Below are 16,582 nucleotides of genomic sequence, written 5' to 3'. Positions count from 1 at the left end.
TTGCAACATGTGACATAACAACTTGCACTGATCGCAAACTCTTTAGCTAATTAGTAAATCCCGTCCACATCCCAAAATATGCCCTCTTCCTCTCGATTTCATAACTAGCCTATCCCAGTTATGTTCACTCTTATCAATCTCCATCCTACTAGTCCTCTAACTCAAGAGGAAGTCTCTCTCTACGAAGACTCCGAGGAAGATTTTGACCAATCCACACTTGAACAACATGAGACTCATGAGGAAGTTCTCAACCCCTAGGTCCACAAGAAAGACCAATTCCAGCGGCTGATCAACCATCGCTAATAGAATATGAAATCCAGATGGGTCAAGTTCAAGAGCATTGAGGAAGCCAACAGGAAGAAATGAAATCCCAACTAAATAAAATGGTTAAGGGAAAGAGCATTGAGGAACACTATGATTGGAAGGATGCCATGAAAGTTGTTGAACGAGCAGTTATTCCCCTAGGTGTCAAACTACTAGCCATATCTGAATACATCGGAAAAAACGATCTGTTTGTTTTCTTCAAGATGCACACTTTTGCAATGACCCCATTGCGACTTAGAGAACCAACGTTTCTCCATTTATTCCCTCAGTACCTCGATGACACTACTCTACGTTGGTATCAACAACAAAAGATAATGTATCAACATACCACTAAGGAACTTGTTACAATGTTTATAGAACACTTTCTATGCACCTCAACCTGGAATGACCATAAAAGAGGCTAAAGAATATCAAACAAGGAGAAAATGAGAAATTCTCCGTGTTCATCGAAAGATAGGAAGTTGTCGCCAAAAAATTGATTCCCTCTCGAGCGAATAGCGATAAATCGACATGATCTTAAAAAGACTTAATGGATGATATTCTATTGGATTCGTCGTCAAAACCTTCCATAATACAAAGAAATTGCTGAAAATCGGAAATAACCTCGATGACGCCATTAAGAAAGAAGGGAGAGAGGGGAAAGTAGTCAAGTCATTTTACAAAAAAGGATAAGTCAAAAGTACACCAAGTAACAATTTCCAGACAAGAGTGTCCTCCTCAAAAGACGAGCCCAAACAAGCCTCCACAAGCTAAGGTATGTAAAAAAAACACATACTAAACCCACACCTCCTAGAGTCTTTGACGACCTAGGGATGTCTTTGAGTTAGGTTATGAAGATTCTCCAAGAAAAGAATCTCATAAAACATCTCGACCCAAGAACAGACAGGCCATTCTTGGGAAAGTATGACAATACTTGGTGCGACTATCATCAAGCAAAGGACCACGCTACTGATAATTGTAGCGCCCTAAAACATATGTTTCAAGATCTGATCGACCAGAATGTCATCGCCAAACCTAAGATAGCCAATAATCCGCTACCGGATCACCAAGTCAACATTTTCACAACCGACGAAAACATCATTTGACTCCAACACATTGCTGGACCTGATCCATGATATCGAACAATAAATCAACATGATTGATCTCTAGCCCAAAAAGAAGTCTAAAACCCATGCCGGTAAAACTTCTGAATGGTGGAAGTAAAAAATGACTTCCCACACCTACGCTCCGATAGATATTGCGACAGCATTTGGTGGAACAGATTTTCAACCTAGTTTCATGAAAATCACAGAGGCCAATGTGACATCCACTTCCCAACAGCAACCTTGGAGAAGAAAAGAAGTTCATCCCAGAGCTCTTTACCTACGAGACAGCCTATTAAGTCAACTTAAAATGACAAATGCTAATATTTCTATTTGTGAAATCCTAATTTACTCTATCGAACATAGGAAAACAATCATCAATGAGTTAAGCAAGGCTAATGTCCATGTCAACACTACTTAGAGGAATTAATAAGAATCATTTCTGCTAATTCCCAACATAACATGATCGATTTTGAAGACAAGGATCTTCCATCAGCCGAATTAGACCATGATAGAGCCCTTTACATTTCTGTGCAAATGGAGGGAAAGTCTATTCCAATGGTCTTAATTGACAATGGATTCGCTCTCAACATATGTCCTTAGAAGACTCTTGAGAAGATAGGTGTGTCCCAAGACAAGATCATGCCATTTAACCTGTGTGTCAGAGGTTTCGACAGCTCTCACCATGAAATAATGGGTTGCCTCAAGTGCACCGTCCGAGTGGCTAACATACCCTTTCAAGTTTACTTTTGTGTCATCAACATTCAACCTTCCTATAAATTGATCTTAGGAATACCATGGATGTACCAAGTCAAGGCTTTAGCTTCCACGGTGCATCAAAAGCTCGGATTTATTGTCAAAGACCAGGTTATCACAGTCAATGGTGAGACGAACGCTGCATTAGTCATTGTATCTACCCATATTGATATCTTGAGGGTTGAACTAAGCGGGTTCAAGATATTTCTAATCTTTCTAAAAGGTAAGGACTCATCCAAACACGCTGGTTTTAATACATTTAGCCTCCCCTCTATTAGAATGATTCGCAAAATGGGATATTTCCCTAGCATGGGCCTAGGCCCGAACGCCAATGGCATTCCATCATTCCCGCAACCATCTTGCAACATGGACTACCACGGTCTAGGATATGTCCCTACAGAATTCAAAGAAATCCGCGAGAAAATGATATCCAAACAATGCATAGTTGTTCCGTCAACCTTGAATGGACAGTTCAACCGCGAGGGACAAAATGCGTTATGCTTTAACTTCCCCGAACACTTTACCAATCCATATTTACGAAGACGTTTTCCAGGTCTTGAAAACTTTTCAAACTATCCTCATAATCTTAGCCCTTCTATTTGTGTGATTAGAATTATACTAGACTATTGGCATGATGCCCTAGAAAACCTGGCTCGGATTCCTAAGTGAGTTGATCTAGGTCAAGAAGACAACTCTTTCGGTTTTTGAGAAACTAATTCCCTTTCATCTGTCAATACTTTGATCGATGAAGATAAAACTCTTTCTCCTCTCATGTGTAGAGAGATGTCAAATACTATACATTGTAAGAAATCTGAGAACAATGATCTTGGTATATCATATTTTCTTACATGTAATAAATCCCCTCGATGTATCATGAGAAGTTGACTTTAAATGTATGAGTAGAAACGATCCTTTATTTTACTTTGATTTAAACTTCGAAACCAAACACTTCATAGAAACCGAGGATGAGATTATCTCTTTAGCGTAATAGAAAAATGAAATCAATCTAAAAACGGTCGATGATCCTCAAATCGTACTAATCGGCCAAATTTTAAACCCGCAAGAACGTCTAGAGTTAGTTGAGCTATTGAAAGTCAACAAGGACGTCTTCGCCTTGTCATACAAAGATATGTTAGGCGTTGATCCAAAGATCACACGACATCACACTCCTTTATATCCAGACGCTAAGACAATAAAGCAAAAGCTTAGACGGATGAAAAATGAAATCGTGACTAAAATCAGAGAAGAAGTCTAGAAGCAACTCGAAGCTGAATTTCTTGAGGTAGTGAAATATCCTACCTGGATAACCAACATAGTCCCCGTTCTGAAAAAAGGCGGGAAAATACGTGTGTGCGTAAATTATTGAGATCTGAATAAGGCTAGCCTTAAAGATCACTTTCCACTACCAGACATCGACATATTGGTCGATCACTCTATTGGTCATGAATTGTTATCATTCATGGACGTATTTTTAAGATACAACCAAATCCGGATGGCCCCATAAGACAAGAAAAAGACCACGTTCTTAACAGAAGTACGAACCTTTTGTTATCATGTCATGCCTTTCAATCTTAAGAATGCGGGATCATCCTATCAAAGGGAAGCCACTAAGATCCTTCACGACATGATTCACACGAAAGTAGAAGTATATGTCGGCGACATTATCGTCTAATCAAAGGATCGAGAAAGACGTGTCCAAAATCTCGAGAAATTCCTACAACAAATTAGGAAATACCAACTACGACTCAACTCAACTCAAAGAAATGTATCTTCCAATAGTAAAAAAAAGGTAAATGGTGACCATCTCTAGTGATTAAATATGATACAAATCGGTATTAATCTAATAATACCGATTGGTATTTTAACCAATCACTATAGACCCCTAGGAAAAATGGGTGGTAATCTTGCCGCGTTTATTAACTCATAATATAGATTGGTAAAAATAATAATCAATATTGCTCAATTAATTAACAAAACCCGAAACCCTACTTTGATCACTCTCACTCTTCTCTCTCCTCTCGATCGCCACTTCTACTGTGTTCTTCGAGGAGCGATTCAAAGGTATGTAACTCTATGTGTTTTCTAGATCACATTTGATTTTCATGTTTATGTTTGTTAATTTTTTGTTGTGATTAGATTAATGTCGTATGATCCATTTTCATGACGAGATTTGATCTCGCGTTGTAGATTTGTCCATCGATTAGTGAATTGGTTAATTGCTGGTAGTTTTTATCTGAGTATATGACCGTATAGGTTAAGTATATGCATCTATTTAATAGGAATTCGTGTTTTGTGTTTGAATAGATGGTTGGGAAAATCTCAAAAGATCGAAGGGGCAAAGAGAAATGAAGATTATCAACTAATCATCTGATAGTAATAACAGTATGACGGATAATTTTAACGTCAAGGATGGAGATTATGTAAACTCTAGTGTGATTGAAGTAGGTATTCATTATGTAAAAGGTTATTAATTGTATTATGCAACTTAATTATTATTGTTTGGTGTTTCGTCAATTATTTCAATCAGTTGAGGTGAAGAATGGACCTGAAGGTTTCTTGGTGAAGATGCGTGTTGGTAACCATTTAAGGTGTAATAATATTGACTTCAAACTTTGGCAAAGTTTGTTAGCTTAAGAAATAACTATACATTTGATTTCTTTTTCATTCCTTTTTCAGGTTCGGCCTACTATGTATCAAGTTGTGTAAGAGATGATGGACAAGATGTGATATGTTGTAAGCTCTCTTAGATATTTGATTCTTTTTCAGGTTCGACCTATTATATATCAAGTTGATTACTTAATTAAATTAAATGTAGGTGTCCATACAAGTCAATAGACACTTAGTATATAATTATGAGATGAAAGTTATTGAATTAGGAAAGTAATCGTCTCCTCGGAGCTTAATTTCTAAAGGGCTACTATTTACTGAACTAGACAGGTAAAATTCTAGTGTTGATCTATGCACTTTAGAGATTGATATTTGTTGGGAATTTTTTTGTTTTTTGGTGGAAGAATTTTATAAGTTAAGGTTTTATTGATCCAGACCAAATGGAAAACCATGCAATGAGTCAAAGAAATTTGATATTGTTCAAAATATGTGGATGGTCGCTAACGAAGAGCTCTATGAAGATGTAAGTTAGTGGTATAAGCGGTTCCTAATTCTAATTCTTATAAAATTATACATAGCCTATACCGATTGGTTAAATTCCAATCAATGTTCCCTATACCAATTGGTTAAATTCAAAACGGTGTTTCCCTATACCGATTGGTTAAATTCCAATCGGTGTTTCCCTATATCGAGTGGTTAATATCCAATCGGTATTCCTTGAATTCATATTACCGAGAGAGATTTTAGCGACCGATGAAGATCGTATTAAATTCAATTGGTGTTTCTCTATACAGATTGGAAATTAAGGTATTACTGAGCAGAAAATCGCTCGGTATTGAGGCTTTTTTTACTAGTGTTCGGAGTCACAACTGGTAAAATATTAGGCTTCCTAATCACATTGGGGAATCAAAGTTGATCCCTCTAGGATAGAAGAAATCACGGTTATGCTGGTCCCTCAAAACAAAAGAGAGGTACGAGGATTTCTTGGGAGAAACTAATACAATAGTTGATTCATCAGCAAGCTTACTATGACATGCAATACGTTGTTTATGTTACTGAAGAAAGACCAAAAGTTTATATGAGATGAAAACTGTCAACAAGCATTTGACAAACTAAAGGATTATTTAAAATCCTCTCCCATACTCATGCTGGCCAGAGCCAGCCAGCATTCCTCTCATATTATATTTTACTATAACAGACACAACCATGGGAATCTTGTTAACTCAAGAAAACAAAGATAAACTCGAAACGGTTGTAACTACATTAGTAAAATGATGATTGGGTGTGAATTTAATTACACTCTAGTTGAGAAAATTTGTTGGGCATTAACATGGGTCACCAAAAGGTTGAGACACTACATGTAAGCCCACCCCATCAAATTGGTATCAAGACATAGACCCGATTCACTTCTTATTCCAACGAATTCTTTTATCACCTAGGCAAGCCAAATGGATGATGATGTTGTCCGAATACAACATGGCCTATATAGTACAAAATTTTATCAAATGGAGCATTGTTGTGGACTTCCTTGCTGACCAACCCATCATTGTTGTTTCAACGGGAAAACTCGAATTCCCAGATAAGGGAATTATGAGTATTACATCAGACACATGGAAACTGATGTTTGACAGAGCTTCTATAAAATAGGGTTACAGAATTGGGATTTTGTTAGTTGACCCGAATGAGACATATAACTCAATATCCATAAAACTTGAATATCTCATCACCAATAATGAGGCCAAATACGATGTATTCCTCTCAAGTCTCAAATTGGTATATGAAAAAGGGGAAACTAAGATAGAGGTCATTGGTGACTCTAACTTGGTTATATCCCAAGCCAATGGAACATGGTAAGTGAAAAGGGAAACTTGAAACTCATACCATGCCCACCTGAACAAATTTAACCAATATCATTTTTTCACACTCCAAGAAGTCAAAATCGATTCACGGATGCCCTAGCTACTTTGTAAACCATGACTCAAATTCCCAAAGGAATTAAAGTCAAACCTTTAAAATCCGATAATAGCATCGACCTGATTTTGAAAATGGAGTAGTGACTTCCTGTGAAAATGTTGTTAAACTATGGTATGATACTCTCCAAAGTATATATTGAGTATGGAGAATATCCATCCCGTTTCCGAGCAAATAAAAGACAGGTCTTCCGCTAGTACTCCACCAACTATGCTTAGAACGCCAACTAGATTTACCTTCGATCTTTTGACGGTCAAAATATGCTCTACATAGATAATCCTGAATCCAAGAGGATCATGAAAGAAGTGCATTGAAGGGCATGCGGCCCCACACATGAATAGAATGGATTTATCCAAAAATAATACCTCGTTTAGGATATTACTAGCAAAATCTCGAACAAGAATATGTGATCTATCTAAGGAGTTGTCATTAGTGAAAAATCTATGCTGATCTAAAGCAAACTTTGTCCTCGCTCCTTTACAATACGACATCCCCTTGGCCCTTTTCTACATGGGGCATCAATGTCATTGAGAAAATCTATCCCCATGCGTTAAATGGAAACGAGTTCATACTCGTCGCCATAGAATACTTCACCAAATGGGTTGAAGCAGCCTCCTACAAAGTCTTAAAATCATCTCAAGTGGCAAAAAGTTCATTCGAACTAATATCATAGTTAGATATGGAGTTCTTCACGCCCCACAACAGTCGACACTTCCAAGGAAAAGTGTTGCAATTGCTCGACGAGTTCAAGATCGAGCATCATAAATCATCTCCTTATAGACCCCAAACCAATGGTGTAGTAGAAGTGGCAAACAAAAAACGTAATTAGGATCATCAAGAAGATGACCAACACGTAAATGTACAACCACTCGAACTTCAAATGACGAAACTCCTTACTTCTTAGTTTATGGCATGGATGTTGTGCAACCGATCAAAATCGAGATTTCAACCATAAGAATACTCTTAAAAAGCCATATTATCGAAGAAGACTAGCTTAAATCTCAATATGATCAACTAACATTAATGGAGGAAAAGAGGTTAACCGCTTTATGTAAAACCCAAGCCTGCCAAAAACGAATGTTAGACACCTTCAATAGAAAGGTGAAACTTAGAAATCTCCAGGAAGGTGATCTAGTTCTTAAACGAACTCAAATATTCCTAGACCCTATGGGCAAATTTCGACCAAAATGAGAATGACCCATCCTAATCAAGAAAATCCTCTTTGGAGGAGTTGTCCGCTTATCTAATATAGAAGGTGAAGAGTTCATTGTATCAAGAAATTTCGATGCGCTTAAAACATATTTTGTATAATAGCAAGCTACGTATAGAAAGGATCAAAGCTCGACCTTGAAAGAAGGTTATTCCAATATAATTCAATCACAAGTTTTGTATAACTTGCAACATGGACAGAGGGCTCATGTCCGAACTACGGAGACCTAATTCTTATCATGCAGAAAAATAAACGAGAAAAGATATGTAGATAACCTGTATGTTTGTGGGTCCGGTCTCACATAAATAAAAAAGGCCACAGTTCCTTCCTCAAGAGAAACAAAATATTTTGAGAAAGGAATAAAACTTTGATCCCATTTTAAAGCCGATGTGACGGATTTTAAGAAACGATTAGGGAAAAAGATAAGAACATCGCTTCCATCCAAGTGATATTTTCATAAACAAAACCAATGATTTCACAATAACTCCGATTCAAGAGATATCAGTCATAAGTTTTTTTTTGTTTGTAGGCGATTATCCAAAGAGTAACCCTCCATAGAAGGTTTTTGAAAAAAAAACCCCATAAAAGCGAGGCCTAAAGCCCCAAAGTGAGAATGGACACCTCGTCGTTACTTTCGTTAAAGAATAGAGGTTTGAAACTCGACGCTTTGGGAAGAAAAAAATCAACAAAAAATAAAAAAAGTCAAAAAGAGAATTAGAATAAACCCCAAAAATCTATCCATAAAAATATAAAATATTTATGTGTTGGTAGAGGTATTAAAATTACCATTTCTGCTCACTCAAACTCTAGTCATGATTGCTACAGTAAGAGCATAATGTATTGATTCTACCAGATACACCCTGGAAATGAAAAAGAAAACGGCTCAACTGGTTTATTGAAATCAATATTTGTTTCTCACTCAGATTTTATTCTTCATTGTTACGGGAAGTGAAATGATATATCGATTCTATCATATATACTCGCGAGTCAATAAAAGAAAAAGATGACAAATGAAAAAACAAATCAGAAAGTCGATAAACCTCTCTAAAAGATATTTTTACGATGAGTGGACTTTTAATAAATGTGGTTCAGGTCCGAGCAACCAAAACTAGTTGCACACATGTCAAAACATCGAAGTTTTGACTATCATCATCAAGGGTTATGATTTCGGGTAATCATTTATACGTGAGATCGAATTTATAGCTGATATCTCGAAAATTGGGGGAAGAAAAAATATTTCTTAATAAAAGAAAATTCATCACAAAGAACGGAAAATATGTTCAAAGCCTAGCCTCGAATATTTTTTGAATTAGAAAATGTCATGATTCATTTAGAAGGATCAAGGTTCATTCCAATCTCGAAAAAAAACAAGGATAGGAACTATGGGAAAAAAATGTTCTTTTATTCAAAACCATGAGTCATCTGTCCATAAACAGAGCTTAAAACTACCGACTGGTAGATTTCAACTAGTTGTGAAGAACACTTCGAAGAGAAAAGGGAAATAGATTCTGTTGAAATATTCCCTTAAAAGGAAAAGAGTCAAGACCGATACTACAAAAGCAAATAAGCAAATTGAGTCTCATAAACACTATTTATCGATAGGTGCGTGAGATCGTTCGTACATGATCCCGTTTTAAACCATATTATAGTTAGGTATCAAAGCTCTATATGTCGATAAGTTCGTGAGATCGTTCGTAAAAAATCTCATTTTAAACCTTAATTGTTGTTAGGTACCCCAAAACTCTATTTGTCGATAGGTATGTGAAATTGTTCGTACATGGTCTCTTTTTAAACCCTAATTGTTATTAGGTACCAAAATCCTTTATGTTGATATGTACGTGAGATTGTTCGTATACGGTCCCGTTTAAAACCCTAATTGTTGTTAGGAACCCCAAAACCCTATATGTCAATAGGTACGTGAGATCGTTTGTTCAAGATCCCGTTTTAAAACCTAATTGTTGTTATGAACCTAAAACCCTAAATGTCTATAGGTACGTGAGATCATTCATTCACGATCCCGTTTTAAACCCTAATTGTAGTTAGGTATCAAAACTATATCTATCGAAAGGTAAGTGAGATTATTCGTATACGATCCTAATTTAAACCTTAATTGTCGTTAGGTAAAACTTATATTATGATAGGTACGTGAGATCGTTCGTACATGATTTCGTTTTTAAACTCTAATTGTAGTTAGGTATCGAAAACCTATATGTCGATAGGTACGTGAGATCATTCGTACACGCTCCCGTCTTAACCCTAATTGTTGTTATGTATCCAAAAACCTATATGTCGATAGGTACGTGAGATCGTTCGTGCACGATCCCGTTTTAAACCTTATTTGTAGTTAGGTATCAAAAAACCTATATGTCGATAGGTACATGAGATCGTTCATACATGATTCTATTTGAAACCCTAATTGTTGTTAGGTACCTAAAAACATATATGTCGATAGGTAAGTGAGATTGTTCGTACACAATCCTATTTTAATCTCTAATTGTTGTTAGGTACCCAAAACTCTAACCGTCAATAAGTACGTGAGATCATTCGTACAAGATCCCATTTTAAACCATAATTGTTGTTAGGTACCCAAAAGCCTATGTAGATTGTTTGTACATAATCCTATTTTAAACCCTAATTATAGTTAGGTATTAAAAACCTATTTTTCGATAGGTACGTGAGATCGTTCTTACACAATCCCGTTTTAAACCCTAATTGTTGTTAGGTACCTAAAAACCTATATATTGATATGTACGTGAGATCGTTTGTACACGATCCCGTTCTAAACCCTAATTGTAGTTAGGTATCAAAAACTTATTTATCAATGGTATGTGAGATTGTTCGTACACGATCTTGTTTTAAATCCTAATTGTAGTTAGGTATCAAAACCCTATTTGTTGATAGGTACGTGAGGTCATTCATACATGATCCCGTTTTAAACCCTAATTGTAGTTAGGTATCAAAATTCTATTTATCGATAGGTATGTGAGATAATTCGTACACAATCCCGTTCTAAACCCTAATTGTAGTTATGTATAAAAAACCTATGTTGATAGGTGCGTGAGATCGTTCCTACACGATCATGTTCTAAACCCTAATTATAGTTTGGTATCAAAACTCTATCCATTGATAGGTACATGAGATCGTTCGTACATGATCCCTTTTTCAAACCCTATTGTAATTAGGTACCCAAAAAACGTATTTGTCAATAGTTACTAGAGATAGGTTATATACGATTCCGTTCTAAAAGTCTTGTTTGTTGATAAGATTAGAGATCATTTGTACATGATCCTTTAACAACATTTTCTATCGATAAGAACCCAAGGTCATTTGTATACGATTCCGTATAAAAACCCTATATGTCAATAGATCGAGACATCATTTATATACGATTCTATACAAAAACCCTATTTGTCGATCAGTCGAGACATAGTTTATATACGATTCCGTACAAAAACCTTATTTATCGATAGGTCAAAACATTGTTTGTATACAATTCTACCAAAAACCTTATATGTAGATAGGTCAAGATATTGTTTGTATATAATTCCGCTAAAAAAAATCCTATATGACGATAGGTCGAGACATCGTTTATATACAATTTCGTACAAAAACCTTATTTGTCGATAGGTCTGGACATTGTTTGTATACAATTCTACCAAAGAACCAAATCACCGAAAGGAGCATTCGACTTCATCAGTGCGGCTAAGCTTTGAACAAGAATAAGTATATGATACGCGCGAGAAGAAAGAGAGTGAGTTGAATTAGGGACATCCCACTTCCAATTAGATGTGTTAAGCATATTGTTTGGTTGCATTTGAATGAGTCAACGATGCCGTACAAGGCTCAGATCTAATAGGGACTATCGTAGCGTCATCAGCAGATGAGCAAGGGCTAGCACTAGTCTTAACTTAAGTGTTTGGCTTGGCATTATTTATCGATAGATCGAGAGATTGTTTGTATACATAAGTGATGTTTTGAGTAATCCAAGCCCCCTGGCTCCCTCAACCGATAACGGGATGCTATAAATAACCTCTCTTAACAATTCTAAAGCCAAGAGATCTGATCTAAAGCATCAATCAAGATTTACAGAAAATCCTCTATTAAAGCTTAAGCTTTTTGATTTTTTGAAACCTTTGCATAAGGCCTTAAAGCTTGGATTTAGGTATCTAGAAGCTTTCTTAATTTCTAAGAAATGTTCTCCAACACTTAGTAAGCTTCCAATCATCCTTTAATTCATACTTTCAGTTTGAAATTGAAATTTTTATATTTCAGTGTTCATAAGCTTGTATGTTGCCTAGTTCTTGAATTTGATGATGGAAATCGATCATATGATCATTTATGAGCTTTCTGTTAAAGTCATACCGATCAATCGGACTCAAACGAAAAAACCCAAATTTAAATTTGGAAAAATTAAAAAACAGGTTTTCTATTTTTGGGTTAATCCTCAAAAACAAATGCTTAAAAAGATTTCCAACATATTTCTAATGATTTTGGGCAACTCTTTGGATCATGTTTGATCCATCCTGATCATGTTTGATTAAAATAAAAAAATTCAAAATAAATGAAAATTTTGAGTTCTTGAATTGGTCCAATTAAACAACTAGTGTTTATGTTTGGGTATCAATCATGTATATGAAGTATAAGGAAGCTATGTAAAACTTCCTTACACTTTAAAACAACTTTAAAACCAAAAACTCATTTTTTGGCCGTATACTGTTTTGAACAAATTGATCATCACCTAGGTTGAATGATACCTTAGGATAATGATTTTAATGTTCCTGAGAGCTTTGTGAAGCTACCCAAGCCCTTGGATAGAAGGATCCAACCCTCCATCATGCAAAACCTACAATTTTGATATTCTTGAGGACCGAAAGGTCCAATCAAAAAATTTGAGACAAAACCGAGAGGTCCGACTAAGGCTTTTCAGCCATGACCGAGAGTTCCAACCGATATTCTTCATCTACGACTAAGAGGTCCGATCAAGAAATTTTACATCCAACCGAGAAGTCACACCTAGGACCGAGGAGTCTCGCACCTAGTTGGAAATTCTCGAACCTAGGACCGATGACTTCCACCTAGGACCGAGAGGTCCGACCGAGAAGTCTGACCTAGGACCGAGGAGTCTTGCACCCGATCAAGAACTCTCGAACCCAAGACTAATGAATTCCACCCAAGACCAAGGCGTCCGACCGAGAATTTTGACATCCGACCGAGAACTGAGAGGGTTTAGCACCCTGACCAAGGGACTTTCGTACCCCGATTGAGGATCATGAACCTGGACTGAGGGGTTCTCGACTAGAACCGAGGGCTTTTTTTGTCTCGATCGATAAAATGAACACATGACCTAGGACACCGGTCCTAAGGCTTGTTTGGTTCCAATTTTAAAATTCCAATATTATTTTTATAATTTTGGAACATCAAACCATTTTCTAAAAATCCTGAAAAATTAAAAAATAATTTAAAAATATTTTTGGGATATTTCCAAAAAAAAAATATTTTGATAAAGACTTTCCTAGGATTTATATTTAAACCTTAATGTCTTTAAATATTGATATTCTTTAAGTATTTTCCTCTCTAATCATCATCAGTAACAAGTATCAACATTTAAATAATTTTCGTACAATTCTTTAAATATGCACAAACATATGCATGCCTAGGACTGGAAGAATAATCGGTTACATAAAATGTTATATAACTGATTTTGAAAAAACAAATTGAAAGAAGTATAGACCGTTTTAAAAGGGGTACGAATGACATAATACGAGAATTCTTTCCCGAGTATCACAAACTTCGAGCCAAAACAAAACTCTGGTGCAAATGCGTTTTTATAAGTACACATTTTTATTGATTTATAAAAATCAATTGACGACTCTGTATTTAAATAAATAATCTTTTAAATTAATTAATAAAACGGAGTTTTAGAAAATCAAATTGTAATTCGATAACTGCAAATTTAAAAATTATTAAATTTGAATCCAAATTAATTATTTTTAAAATTAATTTAAAAAGTTGTCATAAATTATTTTAAAAATTTTAAAATAATGTTTTATTTAAAATTTTTTAAAATAATGTTTTATTTTAAAAATATTCTTGACACGCAAATCGATGTTGCAATTCTCAAACCTCGAACTCCCACCTGAACCAGATGATTTTCCGGATTTTAAATAGTAATAAATAAAAATATCTCATAATAAATATTATATATTTTTAATAATTATCTTATGATATTTATCTAAATTTTAAAAAAAATAAAAGTTTATATTTAATTAACTTAATGTATTAATTAATAATAAATTAATAATCAACCCATAACCTATTAAATTAACATAAAATTTGTATTTATCTTCTAGGCTTTCGATAAAAAAATAAAAAAAAAATGTGTCCTTTTGAAATATTTGTATTCATGTCTTCTTCATATACTAGTAGTCATATTTATTCTGGTGTGAATATTAGTTTCAAAATTTTAGTAGGACGAGTGATAAAAGTGAAGGACTCCCGATTTTACAACTAATAACAATAACATGATATATATATTAATCTTCTGACTTTATTGTGTATTGACAACAAACATTTTTTATTAAATAAACTTGTTAGCTCAAAAGATTATCTCTAACAATAACAAAATATTAAGATATATATTAAATAAAAATATTAGCTTATAAGAAAATTTGTACAAAACATAATAGTGTATATAAATAAGAAAAATGAATTATTAAAGAAAATTACAAAGTATTTAATATATTTAACTAACTTTAAAATATTTAATTTAAAAAACAAATCTAAATATTAAAATAATATTTATCCTTATAAATAAAATACAATTTTATTAATTTTATTTATGGATATTATTAATAAAATAACATGATTAAATATAAATTTTATAAATAAAATAATTGTCTCAGTTATAATATTATAAGATTAGATTAGTTTTTAATAAATAAATAAAAATCTAATTTAAACTAAAATTATATTTTCTCATAAAAATTGTCACTAATTTTAATTTTATTAAATAAAAAGATTAATTCTCAATTTTACAAAATTAATAATATATTATTTCAAATATTTTTCCCTTCAAAATATCCATTAGTTTTAATAATAATTGATTACATATTTATAGTTGTATATCAAATTATTTATTATAATCTAAATCGCTCTAAAATTCTTAAACATAATAATAAATTTTATCAAACAAAAATAAAATAATTTATAAAATAATAATAATAAATAAATAAAATATATCTTAATAAATATAATATAATTTTTAAAAATTTGGTGTGAATTTTCTTATAAAATTTTAAGAACTATATCATTCTAAAATAACTTACTATTAAATTAACTTAACAATTATTTATAAAATTATATGTTAAAATTCATATTTGTCATTTTACCTATTTAATATATTAATTGTTTTTTTAAATAACATATCAATTTAACACATTTAATTATTAAATTAGTTTAACATCCAACATTCAAGAATAAAGAAAAAAACATTAATTTAACACGGTTGAGCGGATGGCACGGAGACCTATATAGACTTATGAGTCATAATATTTTGAGTAGGTCAAGACATAACATGATACACATAAAAACAGGTCTCAATCCGACATGTCACGATTGTGTCAACACAATGAGCAACTCTAGTCGATACAACACGACACACGAATACATACGAGTTGACGCAACACGAATGAGCCCGTTGATCATGATATTTTGAGTGAGTCAAGACACGATACGACATGGATGAGAATGAATTTTGACACGATACGACACGATTGAAAGTCTAACACGAATTGTCTAAGTCGAATACGACTTTGTTAGACAAGATGTCGAACTCTAGTCAAAACCCTCAATTCACTGAAATTCGGTAATTAAATTATTTATATAAATATTTTATTTATTTATAATATCACGTGAATAATAAGTTAACGTCGTTTAAAACCGTTAAGATAATTTTTTTTTTTAATTTGAATAATAAAAAATGTAAATTATGAAGTTCTTAAGAAGTGGTCCAAAATTCCAATTGTCCTCCAATATTAGACTTATATATAATAATAATAATAATAATAATAAATAAGTAAATAAAAACACTAACCCACCCAATCCTTAACCCACAACATTTTCATCTGAAACCCTCTTTTTATAACGTTTTTTCACATTCTCTTACAATCTCTCAATCCCCAATCGCGACTTCATCAATCCTCATTGGCTCTCGTTGACATGGACTTCGATGACAGTGACTTTAATGATCAACCCTCGATTTAGGGTTTGATTCAACTATTCTTAGGGTTTCGACTTTTCCTAAACTATTTAATATAAAATTAGGGTTTAAAGTTAAGATTAGAGATTTAACCAAATAGAAGAGACTGATGTTTATTTTAGGAAAAAACCCTAAAATAACTATTTTTTAATAATTTAAACTCCAAATGACATAAATTAAAGTTGAAGTCTTATTTAATAAAATCGTTTAAACTTCAAGTCCTGATTAGTCATATATAAATTTGATTAAGTGTCGTTTATAATTATTATTTTGATACAAGTAAAGATGCACGTTGTATCTCGATTGAAGAGAATCGGTATTAGATTATATTGAAAAATTATATGCAACATAAACAAATGGTCCACTCCATAACTG

This window comes from Impatiens glandulifera, chromosome 1 (assembly GCF_907164915.1).
Source record: "Impatiens glandulifera chromosome 1, dImpGla2.1, whole genome shotgun sequence".
NCBI lineage: Eukaryota > Viridiplantae > Streptophyta > Magnoliopsida > Ericales > Balsaminaceae > Impatiens > Impatiens glandulifera.
The sequence above is the reverse complement of the archived record's forward strand: the minus strand, read 5'-3'. Positions refer to the sequence as shown.